This window comes from Aedes albopictus, chromosome 3 (genome assembly GCF_035046485.1).
Source record: "Aedes albopictus strain Foshan chromosome 3, AalbF5, whole genome shotgun sequence".
Classification (NCBI taxonomy): Eukaryota; Metazoa; Arthropoda; class Insecta; order Diptera; family Culicidae; genus Aedes; species Aedes albopictus.
The window spans coordinates 146,980,789-147,008,271 of NC_085138.1; the positions used below are offsets into that span (position 1 = coordinate 146,980,789).

General features: G+C 37.2%; 1 long non-coding RNA gene across 1 annotated transcript in view; it reads left to right on the forward strand.

Annotated features, from left to right (window-relative positions):
• The first annotated feature begins 20,964 nt into the window (after positions 1–20,964).
• LOC115258055 (uncharacterized) overlaps positions 20,965–27,483 on the forward strand; it is a 50,217-nt gene continuing 43,698 nt past the window's right edge. Inside the window, exon 1 of the long non-coding RNA XR_009998830.1 lies at positions 20,965–21,302. This is a non-coding gene — a long non-coding RNA (uncharacterized LOC115258055). The remainder of the gene's footprint in view (positions 21,303–27,483) is intronic.

Below are 27,483 nucleotides of genomic sequence, written 5' to 3' on the forward strand. Positions count from 1 at the left end.
CTTTACCCAACAACACACATGTTATATAAGAGTTACGACAGCGCAAGTTTTGGTTGTATAGAAGTTAATTTGAAGTAATTCTAACATTGTGTTGAAATAACGTCAAATAAACTCATATACAACCAAAACTTGCGCTGTCGTAACTTTTATATAACATGTGTGTTGCTTGGGTACAGAATATGTATCAACTGAGACCGTGAGCATGCTAAGGGTGACATGTTCAATACCTGGTTGGTCCAGGAAACCTTTCCTTAAGGACTTTCTTGTGTATCGAGTATCTCCTTGTCTGCAACAACAGGATAGATATATGCCATTGTCATTCTCTCAGTTAATAACTGTGGAATTGTTCATAGAACAGTTGAGAAGCAGGTACTGCTCAAGTGGGGACGTTCCGCCAAGGAGAAGAAGAAGATGAAGAAAGAAATATTAACTATGAGGTTTCTCTGCCAATGATTATTTTGCATTTATATATCAAGTAGCAGTAGCAAAGACGAAGACACTCTATGTTCAAGCAAGTCAACGATATGTCCATTACAAAATGCTTCCCGACTAGAAGATTCTAACAAAAATATAACATTATTATAACAAACGCTGATATTTATAACTCATTGCGATATTATCAAGTTTTAATATCTTTGGGGTTTAACAATATTATATCATATTATGTTATAAATGTAGTTTAATTACTCATTGTGAAATAATTTAGTTTCAATTACTAGACATTAAGAAAATCATTTTGTACAATTGTATCAAAATATGATAGGAACTAGTTTTCTTGAAGATAAAACTTATATCATATTTTGTTATAATATTGATCAGATCATAACAAAATAGGTTATTTTTTCAATTTGACCGGTGTACTTTTTGTTACAATTTTAGTTATTTTAACATCATCCTGCACCTAGTTTATAACATACTAAGTTATAGAAAAAAATATAACATCATAACACAATATGTTATAAACTTGATAGATTTTTCTAGTCGGGTTGTAAATCGTCTAGGAATGGAGCTCGTCATTCTAACAAAACTTTGCTTCTAAGCAGTGCATCGGAAATTACCTATAAATGTTCAGGATGCTCTATCTCGAAGCATGTTTGGTCTTATCATTTCGGTCCTTCTATCAAATCTTACCAATATAGTCAAGTTTAGAACAGTCTGATTAAAGTTGAAAAATGTTTAGCATTATTGAAAATATGGTTGAATAAATATATCTCACAAATTAAAGCTTTGGCCAAATGGTTGTTTTCAACATTTCAATAATCTTGAACGGTAAAAAATCTGAAAATATTAATTACACTAGTTTACAAAATAAAACGAAAGCCGTAAACTTCTGTCAACGACCAAAATTTTCAAAGCATAATTTAGTGCTGATTTCGAAATCGTGCTCCAAAAAATGTAAATTAGAACAGTTTTTGAGATTTAGCTGAATATCGAGTTTTACAACTTTTCAAAATATGGAATTTAATAAAATTCAAATATCTTGCGTTTTGTTCAACCAATTTTAAATCTTTTTCCGTAAATTAAAAGCTGAATATAATAAGATATTAGTGAGTTTTGGAGACGATTTCCTTAAATTTTTCCAAAATTTCCAAAAATATATGAAGAAATGTATTTTTTTCCAATAAGAAAAAAACAATTTAAAAATTCTTTTCAACGTTTATTTGACATGTCATATGTAGGTGAGTTAGAGTAAAAAATTCAGCTCAATAGGAGCATTGATTACGGAGTATGAGATGTGTGAAGTGAGCGACGTTGCTTAAAAATAGAACAAAAATCGATTTCAAATCATCAACCTTGTATGAAAAGTCGAAAAAATTCCCGCTCAACTGTAACACCCACTAAATTTTCGATCGAAAACCCCTCAACATGTAAAAAATGGCCAATCCTTAAAAAAACACTAGCATTGATTTCTTAGAAAATCCATGCATCTTCCATGAAAGCTTTCCAGTTTTCTCTGAGAAATTCTTTGAGAAAAATAAATACATATAATCAAGAAGGGGTCTCAAGTTAGCCTAGTGGGCTTGAATCGCCAATACGAAGATTGCAGGTTCGATTCCCGTTCCTGTCGGGAACTTTCCTCGACTTCCCTGGACATAGTGTATCATTGTACTCACAATATAGAAATTCATGCGATGGCAGGCAAAGAAAGCCCTTCAACTAATTACTATGGAAGTACTCGTAGAACACGAAGTTGAGGACAGGTAGGCTAAGTTCCAGTTGGAATGTCGAGTCAGAAAGAAGAAAAGGAACATAAATCCTTCCTTGATTTCTTTCTGTAATTGTTCTATGGATTCCTTCAGAAAATTCATCAGAAAATTCTCCAGAGATTCTCTTATAAATCATCCATACATTGCTACAGAAATTCTTCCAGAGTTCAGGGAATTTCCTCAGAAATTGCTTCATGGATTTTTTCGGGAATCTCTCCTGAGATTCTTTCAAACAAATCATCCAGCAGTTTATTTAAGAAACTCAAAAGTTTTGAATTCCTTCAGAAATTTCGTAAAGGGTTTTGTTAAAATATCTTCCTTCAGAAACTTATTCAGAGATTCCTTTAGAAAGTCTTCTATGGACTTCTGCTAAAATCGCACTATGGGTATCATTAAAAAAATACTCCAGGAATCAATTCATGAAATCTTGCAAGGATTCTTTAAAAAAATCTTTCAGGAAATCTTTGAGAATTTTCTTCAAGGCTTACTTCAGATATACCCTTATGAATGACTTAAGAAATTTCACCAAGAGCTCGTTTAAGAAGTTTTCCATAGATTTCTTCTGAAACTTCTCCTGGGAATACTTCAGAAATTTTTCTAGGGTGTCTTTTTGAAGAAATTTAAAGTTTATCCAGGGATTCCTTCGTAATTTTCAGGGCATGATATTTCTTCAATATTAAGATTTTTAGCCCTAGACTGATACATCTCCGCATTCAGAAGTTCTTTCAAAGATTGTTTCAGAACTTTATTCAGTAAACGAATGTTTTGTTTGAAAATATTTCGGTGGCTTCTTCACTGCCGTAATTCTGCAAAGTGACATAAGCGCCATTCAAAATGTCGACATTTTTTGGTATGTTATATATAATATCTGGAGTAAAAATAACACTGTGGTATGCTTGCTGTATTACAATGCAAGATCTAGTCGTAATCTATTATCTTTGGAAAGAAACTTAGAGGTTGACCAAGAGTTTAATGCATAAAAACCAAAAAATGGGTCAAAAGCATCAATGTCGCTTACGTCACTTTGCAGAATTACGGCAGTTCAGGAATTACTTCACGAACTCATCCAGAGATTTCCTCAGAAGGGATTTCAATGGAAATATCCGCAAGAATATCTTCAGGAATTATTTCAGGAATGCATCCAGAATCCCTTGCATCTTGTAAAAATTCCTCCAGGGTTTCTTGTATTATTACATTCAGTTATTTCAGCAGGAATTCGTCCAGGGATTCCTGAAAACCTCAAGCATTTTTATTCAGAATTTCACAGCGTAACAAAAATTAACTTTTGGGCTGTCTCAAAAGCAAACTTATGTGTCTCTGACAGATTTTGGGCCGCTGAATCCGAATCTGGGCTCAGTTTTGCTCCAGCACGTCACAACTTTGAGCTTTACCTCAATTTATAAAGCAAAATATGCGATTTTGGGCTTTTTTGACTGCAAGCCTAAATGGAAATATTTTTTTAAGCAACCAAAGGATAAATTGAAATATTTCGTTCTATAAAATCGAATTTGATAGTTTTAAGCGATTTATGTTAGTTACTTACTATATTTCCCATACAAGTCATCTTTCAAAAGTTGCATGCAAGTTTACTTACTGACATAAAATCCATCAAATTTGATTTGGTAAAATGAAATATTTTGCATTAGTCGTTAATTTAGATGTTAATTGACCAATTTACCTTTTGATTGCTTAAAAAAATATTGCCATGCTTGATGACTTGCAGTCAAAAAAGCCCGAAATCGGATATTTTGCCCTATAAATTGAGGTATAGCTCAAAATTGTGACGTGCTGGAGCAAATCTGAGCCCGGATTCGGATTCAGCGGCCCAAAATCTGTCAGAGACACATAAGTTTGCTCCTAAGACAAAAAAATGTTGCACTGTGTTTTCTACAGAAATATTTCTGAATTCCTGAAGTAATTTCTGGGGAAATCCCTGGAGGAATCAATGATACAATTCTCAAATAAATTCTGGGAAGAACTCCTGTATGAGGAGAAAGCCCAGGAGTAATTCCTGGAAGAATTCATGGAGAAATTCCCGGAGGAATGCCTGGACGAATCCTTGGAATGGTTTCTGAACGAATTCCTGGTATCCCGACTAGAAGGTTCAAAAATACTGACAAAAATATGACATAATTATAACTAACCATGGTCTTTATAACTCATTGTGATATAATCATGTTCAACATCTTTGATGTTTAAAAATGTTATAATTCAATTATATCATATTATGTTATATATCATGTTTAATAATTAATTGTGAAATAATTTAGTTTTCATTGTTTGGCATTCAGATAATAATTTTACACAATTGTATCAAAATATGATAGAAACTAGTTTTCTTGTATATCATATTGTGTTATAATTTTGATCTTATTATAACAAAATAGGTTATAATTGTGATTAGACCGATGTACATTTTGTTACAATTTTAGTTATTTTAACATTATCCTGCATCTAGTTTATAACATAATAAGTTATAGCAAACTTGTATAACATCATAACACAATGTGTTATAAACTTGATATGTTTTTCTTGTCAGGATCCCCTAAGAAATTCTTCGCGCAATCACTGAAGGAATCCCAGCAGAAATCTTTGGAGGAATCCCTACAGGAATTCCAGGGGAAATACTTGGAGGAATTCCTGGAGAAATACCTGATAGAATTCTTGAAGGAATTTCTGAAGCAATTCTTGGAGAAATCTTTTGGATTTCCTGGTGGAATCTCTAGAGGGAATCCTGAAGAAATCTCTAGAGGAATTTCAGGAAGAATTCCTGGAAGTATACCTGCGAGAATTCCTAGAGAAATTCCTAGGAGAATCCCTGGAGCAATTCCTGGAAGAATATCTAGAGGAACTTCTGGTGGAATTCCTGGAGGACTGTTTCCAAAAAATCCTAGATGAATTCCTGGAGGAATCTCTAAAGAAATTCCAGGAGGAATCTACAGAGGAATTTCTGGAAGAACCCCTGCAATAAACTCTGGAGGAATTTTTGGATTTCTTAGAAGAATCTCTGCTGAAATTTCCGGATGAATCCCTGGTTTAATCCTAGAAGGTGTTTCTAAAGAATTCCCAGGAGGAATTACTGAAGAAAACCCTTCTGCGATTCTTGGAAAAATCCTGGAGGTATCCCAAGCAGAGTTCGTGGGGGAATTCCTAGAGGAATCCCAGTAGAAGTTCCTGAAGGAATTCCTGAAGAAACCCCAGGATGAATTTCTGAAGGATTTTTTAAAATAACCACTGGAATTGTTGCTGAAATAATCCCTGAAAAATTTCCCGAGTGAATCCCTGGAGGAAATCTTGGGAAAATACCTGAAGAAACCAGGAGGAATCCCGGAAGCAATTCCATGAGGATTTTTTTTAGGAAATCCTAGCAGATCTTTCTAAACGAATTTCTGGAAGATTTTCTGTAGGAACCCTGGAAAAATGATCTGATGGAATCCATATCTGCAGTAGTTTCTGGACGAATGATTGAAGGAATCCCTCGGAGAGAACTTCTAAAGGATTTTTTTGTACAAAATTTTGAAGGAATTTTTGGATTATTTTTTTTTAATAATCTCTGGTTAAAAATTCTGAAAGAATTCCTGGGAGAAATTTCTCCAGAAATACTTCGAAGATTTCCAGAATGAATTGTCGGAACAATCTCTCGCGGAATTCTGGAAGGAATAATATGGAGAATTCTCCGAAAAAAAATCTTGGAAGGAATACCTGCAGAAATACATAAATGGTTCTATCGTAAAATTGTTTTGGGAATCCCTCTAAAAAATCCTGAAGAAATTCTCGAAAAAAGCACTGGAATTATCACTGGATGAACCTGTTAAGATAATCCAGGAGAAATTCCCGGAGGAATGTATGCTGATATCTTTAGATGAATTCTTGCAGAAATCTCTGGAAGAATCCATGATAAAGCTGCTGCAGAAAACTATGGGAAATTTCCTGCAGGAATGATTTTGTGCATCTTTGCAGAGGTATCTGTTTTTAATTTCTTTAAAAACGTGTGAGGAATTCCTTAAGCATTTCTTGAAACGAGCTCTGGCACACTCACTATCGGAACCTCGGAAGACGGAGAAATTCCTGGAAAAGTCCCTTGAAAAATTCGTGATGGAATTCCTAGAGAAGTTCCTTAAGAAATACCTGGAGGAATTAAAAAAAAAACTCAGGTTTTTTTGCTCTTGGTTGAATTGAGTACTAGTGAAAATTCATTAATTTTGTGTTACTACACTCTATAATAGCACATGATGCTAGACAGTCCTTCCTCCTTCCCTATCGGAACCGGTTGCGGCATATCCGGAAATTTTGGAATATTGTTTTTGTATTCCATGAATAAAAATCACAAAATTTAGCCATTCAAGTAAGCTAGTTATTTGGCAAAATTCTTTGATAAGATTGAAGAGGTGCTTTGCATTTGGTGGCTTCTCCGCCATCCGGATAAATCTTCGAAGTGCTCCTTCCATCGGGCTGCCATCATTGATTTATTTGTCAGTTCTTCATTGCCAGTTGCATAAAAATCTCCGCATATCATTCTGATTCATGTTTTCTTACGCTTCAGCAATCACTCTCGTCATGCTGCTGTTTCATATTGTTAATTTTTTTTTGTTTTTATTGAAATCAAACATACCTCAGAGATTTATTCTAAAATGTTGCCAATAAATATTGCAGTAGTAATAATGTTAGTAGGCTTTTGCAAATTGCATGCCTCATTAATTAGTTACCGATTTGGACGCGATTTTCTCCATTGCCTGTTTTGCACGTGGGACAGTCCACCGGCGGTATGGTCATCAGGTGAAACAGTCTTTTGACCATGTCAAACCATGCGTCTCCATACAAACTGAAGCCATCAGCAAAAAGCACGTGCAACTTTTCGTGATCCGTCTCACTTCTCACTGGGAATCTATTTTGGTAAACCGAACAATTCTCACAATGAAACCTAATGACAAGCCCTTCGCTTGAATTAGTGTAGGGAATTCGTCGTGTCGGTAGACAATTTATTTGTCCTTCATTACGTGCCCAAATCAAGTACCATTGGAACACACAGTCCGACGTCCACGTGGGTGTGTACGTTCTGTATATGCTAGTCGGATGTGTTCGTTTTTGTGAATGTTCAAAGTGATCGGCTAACAAAAGTTTGTGGTTTGAGGAGCTGAGGAGCCGGCAGCGGGGAGGTTAAATTAGTAAACAGAATTTAGTATTTTTTTTGCTCACACTTGCTCGCTCGCTGCTAAGAGTGGTTGTGTTGCGCGGCTGTTCGACTCGCGTCGCGCGCACGCTCTTTCTTTCTCGTTCCACGCCACCACGCTTCTATCGCTACGCGTAAAGATCAGCTGCCTGAGCTTCCCGAATGGCACTATGTCGATTTGGATGGCCAAATATAATGTTTGATTCTGTTTCTATTAAAAGTTCATCAACTACAGGGTGAACTTTCCCAAAATGAATCTATGCTCCCATATTTTTTTCATATTTTTTTTTTAAATATAATAACGGCACCAACTGTTTCTGTTTATTTTATAATGCAAAGTTATCCCCCGTGATTGATTAGAGCAAACGAAATTGCATAGAGGACCAATGAATGGGGCTTGGACTAGCAAACCATTCTCAATGTACACAGTTCAAGAACGCCCAACTACACTAGCGTGCGCAGGGTTCTTGCTTAGGGGGGGGGGGGGGGCACTATAATAATGGTGCAATATATGTATGATCATGGTGCAAAATAGAATGATGGTGTTACACGCAATATGAATTCCCAAGTAGGGGTTTGAACATGTTGTGATGCCAACATAACCAAGTACTTCATATTGGGATTCTAGAGAAGGCTTCGGATGGTAATGATTTCAAGGCAATACGAAACTTAAATATGAAGTCATTATCTCGACTCTTATAAAATTTTATAAACGTATCAAATACAATGGAGAATATCTAGAAAATTATCAATTACAGAAAAAAAAAATTGTCGTTGTGAAAGAATTTTGATCCTAGACAATTAATGATGCTAGGAGAATGTCAGAACTCCTAGATAGAACATTTTGATCGGAATCCTTATTGCAATCAACAAAGATTCCTCCAGGATTTCTCCAAAGATTCGTGCATGAGTTCCTCCAGGAATTCCCTCAAAAAATCTTCCAATAATTGCTTCAGAAATTCCTCCAGGAAGTCTCATGTATTTCTCCAGAAATTCCTCCAGTAAATACTCCAGGAATTCTTCCAAAATTACCTCCAGGAATTCCGCCTGAAATTTCTTCTAGGAAAAATCCACTACAAATGTCTGCCCCCAATATTTCCTCCAGGAGTTGCCCCACGGAATCCCCCAGAAAATCCTAAAGGAATTTCTGAAGAATATCTTCCTGGAATTCCTTGAGAAATTCCTCCAGGAGTTCCTTCAGAAAATTATCCAGTAAATTCTCAACGAATTTCTTCAGGAATTCTTTCAGGGATTCATCCATGAATCATTTCAAAAAATCCTTCTTAAATTCCTCAACAATTTCCTCCAGAAATTTCTCGAAAAATAACGCCAGAAATTCATACAAGAATTCCTCAAAAAAAAAAAATCCTCCAAGAATTCCTCATGAAATTCCTCCAGGGATTTCTCCAGAAAATCCTCTAGGAATTTCAGCCAGAATTTCTCCAGAGAATCCTAAAAGAATGTCTCCCGGAACTCTTCCAAAAATTTCGCGAGGAATCTCTACAGGAAATCCTCCACAGATTCCTCCAGTAGTTTCTCCAGGATTTTTTCCGGGTTTTTTTAAAGGAATTCTTTCAGGGATTCAATAATAACTTTCTTCTGAAATTCATCCAGATATTCCTTTAGAAATTCCTCGAGGAGTTCCTTCAGACATTTCTTTAGAAATTCCTCCAATATGCAACCAGTGATTTCTTTCAGGAATCCCTCCACGGATTCCTGCAGGAAATCTTAAAGGAATTTCTTCCAAAACTCTTCCAGGAATACCTCCAAGCAATCCTCTAGGAATTTCTTCAGGATTTTTTCCAAAAATTTCTTAAGGAATTTCTCCAGGGATTCATTACTGAATTCTTCAGAAATTTCTCAGAAACTTCTTCCAGAAATTCCTCCAGGAATTCCTTCAGAAATTCCTCGAGGAGTTCTTTCAGACATTTCTTCAGGAAGCCTCATATATTACTCCAGAAATTCTTCAAATAAATCCCCCAGGAATTCCTCCAGTAAATACTCCTAAAATTCCTCCAGAGATCCCTCCTGACATTTTTCTAGGAAAACTCCTGAATGTCTGTCTGTCAGAATTCCTCCAATATTTCCTCCACGGATGCCTCCATAACATACTAAAGGAATTTCTCACGGAATTCTTCCAGGTATTCCTCAAGACATTTCTCCAAGGATTTTTCCATGGATTCCTTCAGGGGATTCTCAAACAATTTCATCAGAAATTCCTGCATGGATTTCTTCAGAAATTCCACAAAAAATCCTCCAGAAATTCCACCAGGAATTCTTTCAGAAATTTGTCGAGGAAGAACTCCTGAAATTCCTCCAGCAGTTCCTCCAGCAGTTCCTCCAGGCATTCCTCCAGAAAATCCTCTTGGAATTTTTGCCTGAGTTCCCCAAGAATGTCTCCCGAAACCCTTCCAAGAATTCCTCGAGGAATTCCGCAAGGAAGTTGTCCAGGAAATCCTCCACGGATTCCTTCAGGAATTTCTTCAGGATTGTTTCCAGCAATTTATCCAAGAATTCCTGCAGGAATTCATTCATTAATTTCTTCAGAAATTCCTCAAAAAATTCCACCAGGTATTCGTTCAGAATTTGCCCGAGTAGTTCCCTCAGACATTCCTCCAGAAATTCCTCCGAGATGCCTCCAGAGATTTCTTCCCGAAATTCATCCATGGACTCCACCAGAAAATCCTAAAGTAATTTCACCCGAAACTCTTCCAGGAATTCTGAGAGTTCCTCGAATAATCCCCCGAGAAATTCCACCAGGGAATCCCCTAGGAATTTCTCCAGGATTTATTTCCTGAAATTTCTTCGGGAATTCCTCCAGGGATGCAATAATGAATGTCTTCAGAAATTCCTCCAGATATTCCTTCAGAAATTTCTCGAGAAGTTCCTTTAGGCATTCCTCCATTAATTTTCCAGGAAGCCTCATATATTTCACCAGAAATTCGTCAAATAATTCCTCTGGTAAATACTCCAATAATTCCGCAAGAGATTCCTCCTGAAATTTTCTTTTAGGAATGACTGTCAGAATTCCTACAATATTTCATCTAGGGATTCCTCCAAGAATTGATCCTCGCGTTCTTCCAGATATTCCTAAATGAAACGGAACTCTTCCAGGAATTCCTCCTAGAATTCCTCGAAAAATTCTCCCATGGATTCCTCCAGGAAATTCTCAAGGCATTTCTTCAGGAATTCCTCCGAGGATTCATTCATGAACTTCTTCAGAAATTCCGCAAAAATTCCTCCGCAAAAATTCTTTCAGAAATTTCTTAAGAAAGAGCACCAAAATATCTACCAGGAACTCCTCCAGGGATTCCTCTAAAAAATCCTCTGGGAATTTTCACCAGAACTACAGGGATTTCTCCTTGCATTCTTCAAAGTATTCCTCAAGAACTTTTTCTAGGAGTTTCTCAAGGAGTTCCTGCAGGAATTCGTTAAAATATTTCTTCAGAAATTCTTAAAAAAATCCTGCAGAAATTCCTCCAGAAATTCCTTTAGAAATTTCTCGAGGAGTTCCTTCAGAAATTTCTCCATGGAGCCTCATATATTTCTCCAGAATTTCCCCAAATAATTCCTCCAGTAAATACTCCAAAAATTTCTTCAGAATTACCTCCAGGAATTCCTCCAGAATTACCCCCAGGAATTCCTCCAGAGATTCCTCATGAAATTTATTCTAGAAAAAATCCTTTAGGAATGTCTGCCAGAATTTCTTCAATATTTCCTTTCGGGATTCTTCAAGGAATTGCTCTACAAATTCCTCCAGAAAATCCTAAAGGAATTCCTTCCGGAACTCTTCCAGGAATTCCTCCTGCAATTTCTGGAGCAATTCTTTCATGGATTCCTCCAGGACATTCTACAGGAAATTCTTAAGGACTGCTTCAGGGATTCCTTCAACGATTTATTCATGAATTTCTTCAAAAATTCATCCAGAAATACCTCCAGGAATTATTCCAGAAAATCCTCTAGGAATTTCTGTCAGAATTCCTCCAGAGAATCTTAAAGGAATGTTTCCCGGAACCCTTCCAAGAATTCCTTCAGGGATACCTCCATGGATTCCTCCAGGAATTTCTCCAGGATTTTTTTCTGGAATTCCTTCAGAAATTCCTCCCTCCATGGATTCCACCAGAAATTTCTCAACGCATTCATCCAGGGATTTTTCCAGGAAATCCTTCACTGAATCCTCCACATAATCCTAAATCAATTTCTCCTAGAACTCTTCTAGGAATTCCTCCAGGGATACTTCCATGGAATCCTCATGAAATACCTCCAGGGATTGCTGCCGGAATTCCTACAGAAAGTTCTCGAAGAATTTCTGCCAGAATTCCTCCAATATTGTCTCCAGGGATTCTTCCAGAAATTCCTCGACTAATTCCTCCAGAAAATCCTAAAATATTTTTTTTTCGGATCTCTTCCGGGAATTTCTCTAGGAATTCCTCCAGAGATTTCTTCATGGATCCCTCCGAAATTTCTTCGGGAATTTATCCATGAGTTTCTTCAGAAATTTCTCAAAAAAATCCTTTATTAATTCCTCGAGGACATTCCTCCAGGAAGCTTTAAATATTTGTCCAGAAATTCCTTAAAGAAGTCATCCAGCAATTTCTCTAGTTATTCCTCTAAGAATTCATAAATGAATTCCTCCAAAAAAAAATCTGGAGGAATTTATCCAGAAATACCTCCCGGAATGCAAACATGGATTCTCCCAGAAATTTCTCCAGAGATTCCTGAAGAAAATCATCCAGGAATTTCTCCAGGAATTCCTCCAGGAATGTTTCGCAAAAAAATACCTCAAAGAATTCTTTCGGGAATTCCTCCAGAAATTCATCCATCCATTCCTTCAAAACTTTCTTCAGTAATTCCATCTTGAATTTCTACAGGGATCCCTCCAGGAATTTCTGCAAGGATTTCTCCAGAAAATCCTGAAGAAATTTGTCCCGGAACTTTTCCTGGAATTGCTCCTGAAATTTTTCCAGGGATTTCTACAGAATTTTTTTTCAGGATTTTTTTTTCTGGATTTTTCCAGGAATCTCCTGGAACAACTATAAAAATTTCTCTAGTTTTTGCTCCAGACAATTCTCTAAAAAAATCTTCATGGGTACCCCCAAGAATTCCTCTAGGTATTCCTCCAAGAGTCCATCCACGGATTTCTCCAGAAAAAAACTTCTCCCGAAACTGTTCCAGAAATTTTTCAAAGAATTTCTTCAGGAAATCCTCCAGATTTTTTTCCAGGAATTACTTGATTTTTTCAGGAATTTCTCCAGAAAAATCTTTAAGGATTCTTCCAGAATTTTTTCAAGGAATTCTCCAGGGATTCATCCTTGAATTCCTTCACAGATTCCATCAGTTATTCCTCCTAGGATTACAGCAGGGATTTTTCCAGATATTTGTCCAGAAATTTCTTAAAGAATTTATCCAGGAATTTCTCTAGTTATTCCACCAAAAAAATTTTCAGGAATTTATCCAGAAATACCTCCCGGTATTCAAACATGGATTCCTCCAGGAATTTCCCCAGAGATTCCTCAAGAAAATCATCCAGGAATTTCTCCAGGAATGTTTCGTAAAAAAATCCTCAAAAAAATATTTCGGAAATTCCTCCAGGAACTCCTCCATTATTCCTGCAAAAATTCCTTCGTTAATTCCATCTTGAATAGCTTCGGGATTTTCTACAGAGATTCCTCCAGGAATTACTGCAAGGACTCCTAAATGAATTCCTGCTCGGATTTCTCCAGAAAATCCTGAAGAAATTGCTCCCGGAACTCTTCCAGGAATTCCTCGAGAAAATTCACCAGGGATTTCTACAGACATTTTTCATGATTTTTTTCTGGAATTTTTCAAGGAATCTCTCCAGAAATTTCTCCTGGGACAACTATAAAAATTTCTCTATTAATTGCTCCAGAAAATCATCTCAAAAATTCTTCATGGATTCCTCCAAGAATTCCTCTAGGTATCGCTACAAGAATTTATCCACGGTTTTCTCCAGAAAAAAACTTCTCCTGGAACTGTTCCAGGAATTCTTCGAAAAATTTCATCAGATTTAGCCAGGAATTTCTCCAGGAATCCCTCCAGGGATTCATCAATGATTTTTAGATATTCCTCAAAAATCCCTCTAGGAATTCTTTTGCTCGAGGAATTCCTTTAATCATTCCTTCAGGAAGCCGCAAATATTTTTACAGAAATTTTTCAAAGAATTCAGGAAATCCTCCAGAAATTCTTCCAGGAATTCCTACATTTTTTTTGAATTTCTCCAGAAAAACCTCTAGGGATTCTTCCAGAAGTTTATCTAATAATTCTCCGGGGATTCATCCTTAAATTGCTTTACGGTTTCCTTCAGGAATTCCTCCTAGGATTACAGCAGGGATTTCTCTAGGAATTTTTCCATAGCTTTCTCTAGGATTTTCTCTATGAATGTCTCCAGGGATTCCTCCAAGTATTCCTCCTGAAAATCCTCCAGAAATTCTTCCAATGATTCTTGAAAGCATGCCTCCAGAAATTCCTCCAAGAATTTTTCGCGGATTCTTCCAAAAATTCCTTCAGGAATGACTCCACTGATTCCTCCAGAAATTGCTCCACAAATTTCTCCAGAGATTTCTCCAGTTATTTCTGCAAGGATTCGTCATTGAATTCCTGGAGTAGTTCCTCCACAAATTCATGCAAGATTTTTTCCAAAAAATCCTTCAGGAATTCCTCCAGCAATTCATCCTGGAATTCCTCCATGAATTATTTCATGGATTCCTTCATGGATCCCTTCTGTTACCCCTCCAGTGTTTCATCCTGTTATTCCTTCACGGATTCCTTCAGGAATTCCTCCAGGGATTACATCAGGGATTTCTCCAGGAATTTCTCATAGCTTCCTCCAGGAATTCTTCTAGAAACTCCTCGAAATGTCCCTCCAGAAATTTCCTCAGGGATTCCTGCAGAAATTCCTCCGGACATTCTTCCAGAAGTTCCTCCAGGAATTCTTACAAGGAAACCTCCAGGCATTCTCCCAAGGATTCCTTCAGAAATGCCTTCAGAGAATCCTCCAGAAATTCTTCCAGGAATTTCTCCAGGGTTTCTTCCAGGAATGTCTCCAGTGTTTACTCCAGGGGTTCGTTAATGAGCCCCTGCTGGAACTCTTCCAGAAATTTGTCTAGGAGTTTTTCAAAATATTTCTCCACAAATTCCTCCATGAATTCTATCACGAATTCCTCTACGGATTCCCCCAGGAAATTCTTCAAGGATTCCTTTAGAAATGCCTCCAGGGAATTCCTGCAATAATTTTTCCAGCAACTCCTTTAGTAGTTCCTCCTGCAAATTCTACAGGAATTTCTCTAGACTCCTCTTCCAGTTTTTGAGAGCTACGTTCAAGAATTCTTTCAAGCACTTCTTTAGTAATGCCTTCAGGAATTCCTTTAGAAAGTCCTTCAAGGATTCCTCCTGAAATTTCTCCAGGGATTTCTCCTGGAATACCTTCACGGATTACTACAGATATACGCCACGATTACGCATTGAAAGCTTTAGTAAAGCATAAATTTTAACGATGGTGCAGTATTTCGCAATTAGACACATATTTGATTCAAAGATGGTGCCTGAATGATTCTGTGAACATCATCGTGGTGCATGGAATGAATGATGTATGTATGGTGCATTAGCTATGATTCTGTTATACTCGTTATGTTTCATGTTAAGGTGAAACGGGACGCCGTGTTATTTTTCCTATCTTGTCTCTCTTTCTAACAATTTGCCTCGCGATTTTGAAGATGGTAATCTCGAGTTCTATCGCACTGAAGATGCTGAAAAACAATCAGCATATGCACTCCAAGTGAGCATACACAGTGATAGGTTTTTGTTGCAAAATATGAAGTAGAATCTGAGATTACCATCTTAGTAGCAACAGAGCAATGGCGGATATTTCCCCGACCGTCCCGTCCGCCCTTAAGGTGCACATGCAATTCGTGCAAAGGTGCCCGAAACTCCATGTGGCACAGAAATCAACATGTTCCAGGTACGTGGAATACTATTTTGTGTGCGAAATTCCAAAATGGTGCATCAAATTCAAATGTAAACCACATCATAATGGTGCATAAGATACCTAGATGGTATAATGAATGCCAAAATGGTGCATGAAATGCTTCAAAGAAGGTGTATGATGCTAGTGTGCTGCAGTTGTCGCCGTTATTCAAAGATTATCAACATGTTGCATGGTTAGGTGCACGAATTGCAAAAATGGTGCATAGAATACAAAATAAAAGTATTTTATTTGATGCTCACAGCATAATGGTGCATCAGATGCCTAGATGATATAATAAACGCTGAAATGGTGCTTGTTAAGCTTTGATGGTGCATGAAATTTAACGATGGTGCATATCAGTATGATGCATTTGATTTCTAGTTGATTAAAAGATAGTGCATGAGATCAGCATAATGCGTGGATACCTAGTTCATTCTGTGGACGCTTTGAAGAAGGTACATGATGTTAGTGTGCTGTATTAGTTGTCACCGTTATTCAGCGACACTCGACATTGTGTATGGCTAGGTGTACGAATTGCAAAAATGGTGCTTGGAATTCAATGCCGAAGTCACCATGGTTCACGTACACACGTACATGGATTACAGTTTTGGAATACGAAATGCCAAAATGGTGCATGTTATTCGAATATAGTGCTGACATCACTGATTAGTTAAAAGATGGTGCGTGAGATTAGCCTAAAAATGATTCTGAGAGCATCATGGGTGTGCATGAGATACTAAGAAATTGTATGTATCAGGGGTGCTTTTGTTGCCACTATGATTCAGTGATTCTCAACATTGGGTGATTAGATCCAAAATGCAAGAATTGCAAAAATGATGCATAGAATTTAATGTAGTGCGGAAGTCAACATGGATCAGGTACATGGAATACAATTTGGTGTACGATATGGCAAAATGGTTCAAATGTGAATTAAATGCTTAGATGACGCGTGAGATGGTGCTTAGATATTTATGTGATCATCATGGTGGTTCATGGAATGCAAAGGAGCTACATGATGTTTGTATGGTGCATTAGTTTTACCATGATTCAGTTATACTACTCAACAAATTCCATATATAGGTGCACAAATTGCAAAAATGGTGCAGGAAACTCAATGTGGCACAGAAATCAACATGGACCAGGAACAAGGAATGCTATTTTGTATGCGAAATGTCAAAATGGTGCATCAAATTCACTTGTGAACCACATCATAATGGTGCATAAGATGACTCGATGATATAGTGAATGCCAAAATGGTGGTTGGAAAGCTTTGAAGAAAGTGTATGATGCTAGATGATGCATTAGTTGTCACCGTTTTTCAAAGCTTATCAATATGGTTAGGTGCACAAATTCCAAAAATGGTGCATAGCATACAAAAAAATGTATTGTATGTGATGCTCACGGCATTACGGTGCTTTAGATGCCTAGATGATATGATAAACGCTGAAATGGTGCTTGAAGAGCTGTGATGGTGCATGAAGTTTCATGATGGTGCATATCAGTATGAGGTATTAGATACTTAATTGATAAAAAGACATTTCATGCGATCATCATAATACGTGGATACCTAGATCATTCTGTGGACATAATGATGGTGTATTGAAAGCTTTGAAGAAGGTGCATGATGTTAGTGTGCTGTATTAGTCGTCACTGTTATTCAGTGACACTCGTTATTTTGTATGGTGGTGCACGAATTGCAAAATGGTGCTTAGAATTCAATGTGGTGCCGAAGTCACCATGGTTCACGTACATGGAATACAGTTTTGGAATACGAAATGCCAAAATGGTGCATGTTATTTGAATATGGTGCTGGCATCACTGATTAGTTAGAAGAACATCATGGTTGTGCATGAGATACTAAGAAATTGTATGTGTCAATGGTGCACCATGGCTCAGTGATTCTCAACATTGCGTGGTAAGATCCAAGGTGCAAGAATTGCAAAAATGGTGCATATAATTTTTTATTGAAGGGGGGGCAAGTGCCCCCCCTTGCCCCCCCCCTTGCCCCCCCCCCCCCTTGCCCCCCCCCCCCCCCTTGCCACCCCCCTGTGCACGCTAGTGCCCAACTATAAGTAAGGGCAATAACGGTGCCATCCACGTCCAGGGAGAACCGAGGATGTAAAGGAACGTCAGTAAGAAAATGTTGTAACAGAGACCAAGAATCTCTGGGTCTCCACGATTGTCTTAGGAAGGAATTTCTGTGAGTAGAGTAGAGTACGTTGTCGATCAAGGAGTTGCTTATGATTGGTGGTGTGGTCTGACAACTAGGTAATCAACGTGCACGCACAGTCCACACTTCGGAAGCATTCATGATGACAGGGACGTATTTTAGAAGTTTCTTTTGGAAACTCGACCGTCATTTTTTCAGACATTATCCCAGAGTTTTTTTGAAGAAATAATTCCAAGGTTTCCTTCAGATATCCCCTCATGGATTTATCCAAAAATTATTCCAAGAATTCTTTTATGTTGATTTCTATAAGTTCCTTCTGAAACTTCACAAGAAATTACTTTCTTCTACCAGAAATTCTTCTAGGAGTTCGTTAAAAAAATCATTTCAAAGGTTCTCACATAAACCCTTCCAGCGGTTTCTTAAGAAAATTTACCAGAAATTCGTTCAGGTATTTCTGCAGAAATCCCACCAGAGGTTTGTCCAGAAATTGCACTAAGGATTCCATTGAAAATTCCCACATGAATGTGTCTAGAATTTTCTTTAGGGATTTATCCAGAAAATCTTGCAGACATTCCTCCGAAGCTTCCTGCAGGGGTTTGTATTAAGATTTCTCCCAGATATTCCATCATGTATTTCTCAATAATTTCGCTAACGATTATCTATGCGTTCTAACAGGATTCCTGCCGAATTTTCTTTCCAGAAATTCATTTACAGATTTCTCTAAGAATACTTTCAGAAAATTCTCTATGAATTTAACTTATGGATATCTCCAGGAATTTCTCTATAAATTACTCAATAGTTTTTTCTGGTAATTCCACCAAGGGTTTCCCGAGAAATTTCTCCCGGAAGTTTCCTTCAAGAATTTCTTCAGATATTTCTCCAGAGATTCATTTGAAAGTACTTCTTAAGATTTCTGCAGGGATTGACCTGAAGTCTCCTTCAAAGGATCTCTCATAAATTCCTGCTGGGAATCCTTTTTCAAGAATGTCATCAAGATATTTCTTCAAAAGCCTTTTCCAGAGTTTTTTTGCATTACTTTTTAAATTTCTTGTGCGGTTCCATCACAAATTTCTCCTGGGATGTTTTTGATGGATTTGATTTGATTGTCTCAAGAAATCCCGTAAAAAATGGGGGTATCTTTGGCAGTTTCTGAAGTTATCTATGGAGACGACGGTGACGTGATTCTGCATGAATCGTTGAGAGAATCTTTGAAAATAAAAATCTGTAGGAATCTCTAAAGGAAGATCTGAATAAATCCGAAGCAAAGCCTGAACTAATATCTGAAGAAACTATTAGATAAACCGTTGGAGGACCTTTTAGAAGAATCTCTTGAGATTTTTCTAGTGGAATTTCCAAATAATTGCCCGAGAAAATCCTTGAACCAATGCTAAAAAAAACTTCTGAAGGAAGCTCTGAAGAAATTCGATCAATTTCGTATGAAAAAAAAAAAACTAAATTTCAAAGCATACTCAAAGATCTAATAATCAAATCTTTAAAAAAAATAAAAAAAAAATGGAAAAATTCCTGGAGAAATTCCCAGAAGAATCTTTTTTAAATAAGCTAGGAGAATTTCCGGAGAAATCCCAAGGAAAACACCAGGAAAAATTCTGACAATATGACTGAAGAAACCAGTTGACCACACGCTAAAACCGCTCAGCATCTAAAATGAGTAAGACCTACTCATAAGTGCACAATTTCCAGACTACACCAAAAATGTGTAACAGCTACACATTCACAAAAACAGCTCGTACACTCTTCTAGTTGCGATATGTAGATATTTTTTTTGTTTACTAAGGTCACTAGTAAACCTAGGTATATTACCGTACATCATTTTATTGCGAACGCGGAGCTGTTTCTGTGAATGTGTAAGTGTTACATATTTTTGGTGTAGTCTGGAAATTATGCACTTCAGTGCTGAGCGGTCTTAGCGTGCAGTTAAGAGAGACTTTTGAAAAATTTCTTGAGAAACTCTTGAGGAAATGCCAAGAAAAAATCATGAGGGAATTCATGAAGGAAAATCAGGAGGGATCCCTGAAGAAACATTTCATTGAAATGCACGGACAAAGATGCATACTGAAAGGATAATAAGAGCTATCTTCAAAGGAATTTTTGTTGGAATCATCCCAAGGAATCCTGTGAGAATTTTCTTTCTGTAAACATCAGGGATCCCTACAGAAAACTATTCAGGGATTCCTACAGAAGTTTCTTCAGAGATTAGTCAGGAATTTATTCGGAGATTCCTACAAGATTTCTTCATTCAGAGATGTCTTCAGTAGCTGCCTCTAGGAGTTTGTATCAGTATTTCATCAGTGATTCCTCCAGGATTTCCTTCAGGAATTCCTCTAGAATTCACATGGATTCCTCCAAGGAGTACTTCTGAAGTGCCTTGAGTTTCAGGGATTCGTGCGGATGTTGCTTCAGACATTCCTCCTGAAACTCCTCCAGGGATTTCTCTAGAAGTTACTTCAGAGACCTCTCCAGGAGTTCTATTCACAGATTCTTGTAGGGGAATCCGAATTCCCTATATAGAATTTAGGGATTCCCCTAAAGTTTTTTCAGGGATTCCTACAGAACTTCATTCAGGGATTAGTCCGGTGATTCCGCCAGGGATTTCTTCAGAGGTTCCTCCAGAAGTTCCTTTAGAGATTCTTCCAGGTATCGCTCCCGGAGTTTTTTCGAAGATTTTTCCAGGAGGATTCAGGGTCCCCCTTCAGGAGTTACATCAGAGATTTCTCCAAAAGTTTCTTCAAGAACTCTTATAGGTGTTCCTTCAAGAATTTCTTCAGGGCTATAATCAGGCACATTCCCCCGGATTTCCTCGTGGGGTTCCTACAAGAAATGCTGCAGGATTCTTTTCTTCTAGGATTTCAGGGAGGTCCTGAAGGTTTGTCCACGAATTGCTTCGAGAATTTCTTCGGAGATTCCTCCTGGAAATTTATTCGGGGTTTCCTTCTGGAACACGTTCGGAGATTCCTTTCAGAACATCTTCGGGACTTGTCCTGATTTTTTTCGGGGATTACTCCTGAAATCCTCTGAAAGATTCTTCTTGAAAATCTTTCGGGGATTCCGCCTACACTTCCCCGGAAACATGTTTAGACATGTAAACCTAGCATTCAAAAAAAGTCGAGATTTTCGAAAGTGATTGAGAAAGAAGTTCCTGGAAGTTCTTAATACGTGTGCATTTGTGCCAAGATTTGTGCACTGATTACAAAAAAGAGTTAACCACGACCTAAACTATTTTGGCCACCTACTTATACTGAGCCGCCCCATAGTGGAGCGACAGCGACGATCCCAGAGGAATCAGTAAGCGTTTGCGAGACGTTTGTATTGGATCCACACCTCCACCACCACTTTCGTACACCTACTCTGGCTGCCTGTTTGCCTATACTGCCCCGCCCGTCGTCGTCGCCGCTGCCGTCGTCGTTGTCGAATGTCGAGTCGGACAGAGACAGCGCGAAAACATCAACACCACCCGCCTCAGAGCCGCACATCAGACGAGGTTCCGAACAATTTTCAACGCCTTAGCGAACTCAGTTTGATTTGTGTAATCTAATCGGATACTAGAACTTTTCGGTTCTTCAATAGCTTCGCTTCGCGTTTCGAGTACGTTTTCGAAATTGTTTCGTAAGTTTGATTATTGTGGTTCGATTTATAGTTGAGGCGGTTTTATTTGATTCGTTCAAGCGGTCTAGGTCTCTAGGACTCCGGTTTCCGGTAGAAGAAAGTCAATTTGTTAAAAAGACGTTAAGGTGTACAACAGTTGGAATCATTGTAAGTGACCGTTTCTGCTTGTTCAGTATATTTCTTCGAGGGAACGTGACATTGAACTTCGTATATCGTTATAACGAATTTTCTCCGACTGAACAAGTGTGTTCAGAGCATTGTGTGATCTAATTTTAGATGATCGTTTAAGCCAATCGATCGATCTTGTGTTCAATGTGCATCCATTAGCTAACAGCGTTCAAATACCCTGAACGAACGGATCTCGTTGCAGCCACAGGAAAAGGAAGATGCATGTGTAGTACCGACTAAGCAAAATTCAATAGAGCCAATCTAGCAATGAATCGAACTGAATGACATCCTTCATCGCGAAAGCAGTTTGATGAAAGGTCGATGGGATCGCCTGGTTTGTTGCTTGCCATAAAATGCGAGACATAGCGACGATGATGCAGACAGGCTCCCCCGTATGCACTTTCTCATATGACTGGGACTGCGCAGCTCGCGGTTCGGAAATATGTGACGATGTTGCAGTTTATGAAGATACCACCACAACGTAGCATGAAGCAAAAGTTCTACTCAGGAAGTTATTTTTAAAAACTGTGATCTCTCGTAATCGAGTGCGTTCTGGCTCCGGCCTTTGCCGGGCGTGAATGTGCCATGCTGAGGGGTACCATCGGGACGACATTTTCGTCAAGTTTTTTACTTGGCCGCTAGCAGCTGGTGGACTAACAGGTTCATGGTGACATTTTATGGTTGGGACCAACGTATTGAGGGTTCACAGGTGATCTTCCGCGGAGAAAATATTTCTCACTATTTTCGATTGAATGTCAATTCATAGTTTTGAGATTTTAGAATATAGACGAGTGAAACTATTTGTTTAGTCGTTGTTATTACAATTTCAAAATACAGTTAGGGCAAGAAACTTTCTTAATTTTGATGTGATGCAACATTAGTTGCTCATTTTTACTCTATTGATGAATTTTTGACAAGGTTCAGGTAAAATATTGATTTTCAGCACAGCATCAATTATTAAATTTTATACTTATGCTTTTGTTGAAATCTTCAAAGTATTTTACGGAATCTGGATGTAGGGCTTTCATTCGATATTTCTTCATTTTTTTTTGTAAATCTCAGGAGCAGGAAATGTGGCGTAACAAAAACTCCATTTTTACGGTTTTAGAAAATAGAAAAGAAAACGTAGCCTGAAACAATCTCGCCAATTAATTTGGATAAGAAACCCCTTAGTGTCTTGAAACTCTTCCAAATCGCTGAAGTATCAGCTGAACGGTATTCTGCAGATTGATTACGGTAAATAATTCCTTTTCAATAGCGAAAAATGTTAGAAATGGAAAAAAGGCGATTTTTGAGGAGCCCATGCTTTTGATGCTCCTTTAAATCACGTTTACGCAATTAAAATAAACAAATATTGTTTTTTTTTTCGAGTTGTGCTCGTTTTTATGTTTATTATTAAGGTAGTTTTAGCAGAAAACTTATGTCGAAATTATTCAAAGGGGTTTTCCCTCTTTCAAAATTTCTCATTAAAATAAATAATAATAATAATAATAATAATAGCAGAAAACTGGATTTTATCAACTTCAAAGATATTTAAAACAGAGCATCAAAGTTCGACCTGAACATAGATATTTTTCACAGCTGTTTTTAGGTGCTGTTTTTCTATCGAAAATAAACATTCTAATGTCTGCGTTTTGTACATGACTGCACGGAGAAAAAAAGTGAACACAAACAAATTTCGGTTTGATTTAACTGGAAATTCGGATTGAATTGGGCACAAAAGGAATATTAGTTTGATTTCACTAACCGCGGTAGTTAAATCTAACTAAAATTTTAGTTTATTTTTTCGGAGCTTCGGTGGTTAAATTCTACAAACATCCGGTTGAAACTACCAACCTGTTAGTTGTTTGATTTTGACAACTACGAAAACAAATGGTTTCGTTAGTTGTTTCAACTAATATTTTTAGTTTGATTTTTACAATTTTTAGTTTGAAATAAACAGACTAATTTGTTGAAAATACTATTTGTTCCGGTTGAAATTTCCTGCTCTTCCCTTCTTTCCTTAGGAATACTTTTATTTGTAAATAATAAAAATAAATAAATTCATTTGTTTTCGAGGTCGAGGTTGCACATTCAATTTATTTGTCTTTATGTGGTCGACAGGGTACCCGGGTACCCAGCCCCCATTTAAAATACACGGTGTAGAAAAAAGCGAAAAGTTTGTTGGACACATAACGGTTAAAATAATTTTACCTTACTTATGAAATTCCGATGAGCTTTCCGGTTGGCAAATTTTGTATCACTGCTTTATTTTCCTATAGATATTTTTCTTGTTAGGCGAACGGGAGCTGTAACCCAAGGAATTTGTTTTTCTCTCATTAAATTCCGATGTGTTTTTCCTGACGACAAAGAATGGCTATCGATTCTTCCCCATCTGACGTATAGGAATGGCTTTTTGTTGCAGCTTCTCCAGATATCTGTGCTAACATCCAGAGAAGCTAGCCAAGATGGCGTTCATAGGTCCGATAAGCTGGAACGGCGAAGTCGGGTTTTGTCGAGGGTTTTGCGCTTTATCAGGTACTGAGATCTATGATGAATTAAAATAAATGCAAACTAGTTTTGCTTTTAATCATTAAGCCAACAATTATAGAATTTAACTTACTTAAAAATATTGAAAGTTTGCGGAACGCTTCACTGTCCGACTATTCTCCTGAAGTTAATTGAAATAATGCAAGAGCCAGCGGTGGGATCCCACGCTGAAAGTACAACAAAAAGTTGATTAATTCCAAACTAATCTGTTTGTTGCTTTTGCTCTCAACTATAAATATAGTTTGAAACAACTACCCCTTCGGTTGAATCAAACTAAAGTTTCAGATTGTTCAGTGCATTCGACAGCAGAATCACAACAACACGAAATTTAGTAAATTCAAACAGCACAAGTTGATTTAAAATAATCAATTTGTTTGTTGTTCCAGAAGTAGAAAGAACAAACCTATCTGTTTGATTTAAACTACGAATTAGGTTTAAAAACAACTAATATGCCTTTTGATACTACTATTAATCTGGTTTGAAAATTAACAAACGTGTTTGTTATTTCAAACTGCACTGATTTCTGCCCGTGTGAAAACAAGAATTATTAATTTTCAGCATTTTTTACCGTACATATTTTATTCGCTACAGCTAACACAAGTAACACTTTGATGGCCAATTAGTCTTGTAGAGGTTTTTGAAACCGCCATAAAACCTCTCACCTTTTATTTTAATTTTATGATAAGAACCTCTTCTAGTTTGTTTGACTAGAAAAAATACTCGGGTATTGAAACGCTGAAAAATCTTTATAAAAGAGCAGATGTGTCATTCCATATGTAATGACCGAGAAAAAGTGTGAACAAAAATGTAATAATGTATAATGCAAAAAGTGCTCAAAAATTTAGTTTAAAAAGTAAAAGTTTCGCGAAAAGGGTTTTGGAGTTCCCGTAGAATTGCATTGTTTCGCTACAGCACATAAAAAGGACCAAGCGATGGATTAGATGGTATATTTAAAAGACTAGATACCCGTGTGTGTACTAGGATCGTTCTGAAGTAGCATTATCTATTCCTGGTATAAAAGATATACATGCCGCAGCTCTTTCTGGTGCTGATTCAATCATACGAAAAACATTTTCCAGCCCAACTTCGGAGTCGCTGTTTAAAAAATCAGCGCACACAAAAGGTACTGCGGACAACGTCTGTACACTGAAATACGGCTTGCGGTTGAAATTGCTATTCTGCTGGGTCAATTAAAATACACAACATACACATTAAATTTGTGAAGACTGAGTTTCGTTTCAATTCAACAAATTAATGTTGGTCACCGGATTCGAACCAAGAACCTTAAGATCACTTGGCTACCACTCGCCCATCGAACCGGTTGATTTGAAATGTGTGAATATCTGAAATAATCATTTTTTCGATGAAATAAATGTAACGACACACTCGTTTTGAATATATGCTTCAAGAGTTCATTTTATGTTATCAGTATAATTTCACGCCAATCGGTTCAGTAGCTTCCGAATCCACAAGGGTCAGACAGACTGATAGACAGACAGAAATTCATTTTATGTATATAAATATTGATATACCCATATTTGATTAACTGGCAACACTGTCATATTTTCTTTATCATGTTCTTTTATTTACCATTTTCTTAATAAATCCAAAGAAAATTGCACCTGATTTCATATGAAAAATCGTTTTTTTTTGGATTTGATATAAAAGTATCAAAAGTACGAAAAACAGTTTTTACAAGATTCAATACGATATTTGGCAACACTTCCGTAAAAATAATGTTTCAATACATAGAAAAGCAATTAAAAAGAGTATATTGCTGGATACATTTTAAACTTTAACTATCTATTCTTATCCATTACACTGGCAACACTGCCACATTTTCAACACAATTTTTTGCTTACCTCGGTCTGAATCAGCTCAAATCATCTTCAAGGGGTTATATATGTTGAGGTCGAGCACAAAGTCGTTTTTGGGTTCTTAAGAATGCTGTGTCAAATTTTCATAGATATCCAAGCAGTACAAGCAAAGATTTAGCGTTTTGCGCCTCGCTCCCTTATGGGCGCGTAGTGCAAACTTTAAACGCGATTATCTCGGAGTTATGTTTTTCAAAAACGTCGATGCGGTTACTACGATTGCGAAAACAGTTCTCAACCTATTTCAACCAATTTGTTTGAGTGTTCGCTATTTATGTGTCGTGTCCTTGAAGAATAAACAAAATGATTTTGCGATCGACCTCAACATATATAACCCCTTAACTTGCATCGAACAATGTTTTCTTAGCGAAACTTATAAGTTGAACTAATTTGACATATTAGAGAAAAAACGTTTTTCAAGCCCAAAAACGCTGTATCTCTGGAACGGCCAAAAAGACCTCGGGAAGTTAAGGTTTTTCGACTGGAAAATGTCAAAATTTTTGAAATCAAAATAAACTTATTCGACGAAAAATCGATTTTAAATTTCAAAATTGAAAAATAACATGTTTGGCAACACTGTATCGAAAAAATCATATTTTTCCTGGATTCCTCTGACAATTTTCTTCAAAAAAGCCGATGGTCGAATGTACTCAGTACACGACGCAACTGCTCCCGGATTAAGCTATCTTGGGAGCAATGCCAGGGCCCCTGTAGACACCATTGGTAAAATTCCTAATAAAATTCCTGGAGAAATCGCAGCATGAACTCTTCAAGGAATCAGTCTAGAAATTCTGAAGAAACTTCCTATTTCTAAAGATATCACTGTAGCAATATTTGGAGGAACCCCTAAAAACTCTTCCATCAGTAGTTCTCCTGAAACAGTTCCCAATGTAGTCGCAAAAGTAATTCCCTTTAAACGCATTGTCTAAAACATTATTATTTGATTTACTAAATTTTGTCTGACACATTGATAAACCTTAGTTTAATCGAAGACTACTTTATCAAGAAGACATGCAACTCTGTTGTTTTCCCATACTAACGACATGCGACACCGACGGCACTGCCGCCTGTTGAGCTAAGGTGGTACCTTTGTATAAAAGTGTAATAGTGTATTTGTGCGAGTATGAAGATTAACACACACTACCATAAATGCTTCCACCTTAATCCGTGGTGGCGCTGCTAGCAGTGACTCCCGATTTTGAGCAGTGCTGCAAGTCTTCTTGATAAAGTGGTCTTCGGTTTAATGCTCACTTGAGTCCACTAGGAGGTGGAGGATTTTTAACCTTTTAGAAGGGTTTTGATCAAGTCTGGGGCATACGAAACCAGTTTCAGTATGGATCCCGAAAGGTGGCCAAAGCATATGACATTTTTCGGGTTTTAGGCTTAATATAAAGAGGTTGAAGTGTGTATGGGAAAAATTAATCAAATGCATGCATAAAAGACAAGCTTTAGATTTTTCCTTTTAGGAGGCGTTGTAAACGTTCAATCTTTACCACTTTTCATTTGAAGCTAGGTTACTATATACCAAACAACTTTGTCGACGATCGCAAAGTAATCTGACACTTACAAAAAAAGTTATATCTCAGGAAAAATAAGAAGAAACATTATTGCTGTATTTTTTTTCGCATGTAAACGAATGACATCAATAATGAACTCTTTATGTTTTGGCTCACTCTACCCAAGGTTCACCCCTCTAATACCAAAACCCACCTTATGGTGGGATATAATTGGCAATGGGCTCACACATTGTTGCGTAG